Raw genomic sequence first — 2,500 nt, forward strand, 5'->3', positions numbered from 1 at the left:
TATTCTGAAATGCTCCCGTTTTGCCCTTCATACTTTTGTCGTCTGACTTTGAGTGGTTCCTGTGATCTTTGATGCTTTTAAGACGGTAAACTAAGATTTCTGCTGCATGGGAGCTAACCGAAGCTAACTAGTCAGCGCACACTTAGGACGTCACGGTTCTGGAGACAATAAAGGTGTTTTTGCCATTGGCCAGCCACTGTAGCATAAAAAGTGCAGGTAGTGACTAGCAAGTTTTAGGTTTCAGATTTAAACAACACTGATAGTATGCTAGTTGCCAATATGATGTCTCTTGTCGTCGTCATGATTGAACAATTGTAAATGGTAAATGGACTGCATTTATATAGCACTTTTCTACTCATAGAGCACTCAAAGCGCTCTACAGAGAATGCCTCAGACATCTACCCATTCACACACCAATGGCAGAGGCTACTATCTAAGTTGCCAAACTGCACATCGGGAGCAGTTGGGGGTTCGGTGTCTTGCTCAAGGACATTCAAAATCCCCATGTTATTCCCCAATAGAGAAAATCACTTAGACACGGAAGTCCATAGTGGACGACACATCCTCAGAGGTCTAATAAGGTGGATTTATAGTCCAAGCGAGAAGTATCACTCGACAAAAATGAAGAGTGTCTGATGAGGGCGCAGCACGTCTGGGCTTTCATGGTCTGTCACTAATGACAAGTTGGCATAGAGCATATTTTGTCATTTCTATGGCAACTCAGCTACCTAGCTAACTAACATTAGTAAACTAGTTCAAGTCACATAGACCACTGAAGACAGGCAGCACAATCCTGAAGGGCACAGTTTGTCTCTTCTGTCTCTCCCCGACTGTCATCAAATATGAACTTCACAGCTTTCTGTCTCTCAACTTATCTTAACTGAAGTCACATCCTCAGTACTTTGGGGGCTCCCCCTGCTGAGCCGGGCGTTTGCCTTGTCTATCTTCTGATCGTAATTAACTTCAGGGTCGTTAATAATAGTGTCACATCTAGGCATATAGCTCCTGCACACCCAGACCTAATGGTGTCATACAAGGGCAGGTGCTCCATGTTTACATTTTTTGCTGACACCATTTTTTTCAGGTCTGCCGCAAAGTGTGTTTTTAAAAAAGATTTATTTAAATGTTTTGATTACATTCCATACATCTGTTGTGCATAATCTAAGCTATTTTTCAGGGCTTTACTATCAGTGTTTTAACAGACTACCATAGAGGTTTCACAAGAGTATGATCCATTACCTTATTTTCATTCTTGATCTTTGATATTATTTTCCAATACAGGATGCTAAAAATATTAACTTGCCAGATCCATGTCAACAAAGATAAACGACCAAATCTTCACATCCAATCAAAATTAGTGACAAAAGCTGTCAACGTCTGCGGCCTTTAAATATTTCAGATGTTGGGCTACACAACACGGTTTACGACACCCTAGGAGGCACACATTTTGTCACTTTTACGTCATTTTTTCTCGAACAACACTTCTCTCCTAGACTATCGATTGGCCTTAAGGGGGTGAGGACAAGGGAGAGAGGAGAGAGGAAGACGGAGCAGGAGACAGACTTGGAAACGAGGAAAAGACAAGAGGACGATGAGGAGGGAAGGGGAAATGAAAAAGGAAGAGTAGAAGTGCCGAACGAAAAAAGGATTGGGAGAAAGAGAAGGAGACAGAGGAGAAGAGGACGACAAATAGAATGGATGAAGCTGAACAGAAGGATGAGAGGAGAGATGAAATAGTGGAGGAGAGGGCACACGGACAGGAGTGTGAGGATGAGGAAGGGGGAAGCATAAGAAAGAAAGCATGAAAAGGACATGAAGGAGAGGAAGGATGAAGAGAATAAGATAGACAGATATGAGGAGGAGGTAGAATTGGAGAAGGAGATGATGGACAACAAAGGACAGGAAGGAGGAGCAGGGCAAGGGGGGGTCAAGTTGGGCAGGAGGAACAGCAGGAGGAGAATGAGAGACATCTGAAGGAGGGGGAAACTTGTGAAGGAAGACAGAGAGGAGGAAATGGATGAGTATCTGAAGGGAAAGACGGACAGTGAGATTGTCCAACAGCAGCAGGAGATGGAGAGGAAAATAATGATGTAAAAAGAGAAAGGGGTTGAGGAAGAGAAGAAGAAAGGAGAAAAACATGGAAGAAGGGATATGAAGAAAAGGTAGGAAGGCAAAAGAAGGTTGAGACAGTGGACAAGATGATGGTGGAAAAGAAAGAGCAGTCAGGGGTGGAAGATAAGATGGAGAAGAAGTTAGTTGAGAGGGTGAAGGGGGGCAAGAGGAGAAATGAAAGGGATGAATAAGAGCAGGAGGATGTGGAGATTCAGAGATGAAAGAAGACGGGGAGAAGAGGGATAAAACAGTGGAGGAGAAGGTACTAGAAGGACACTCAACGTGGAATTGAACCACATGCCTGAACTCTTCACCGGTTTCTTTACAATAAAAGGAATCACCTCACCATCATTAGAGAAACTCTTGACGCTTGGAGATGATCATTTGC

Source organism: Clupea harengus, chromosome 23, assembly GCF_900700415.2.
Source record: "Clupea harengus chromosome 23, Ch_v2.0.2, whole genome shotgun sequence".
Classification (NCBI taxonomy): domain Eukaryota; kingdom Metazoa; phylum Chordata; class Actinopteri; order Clupeiformes; family Clupeidae; genus Clupea; species Clupea harengus.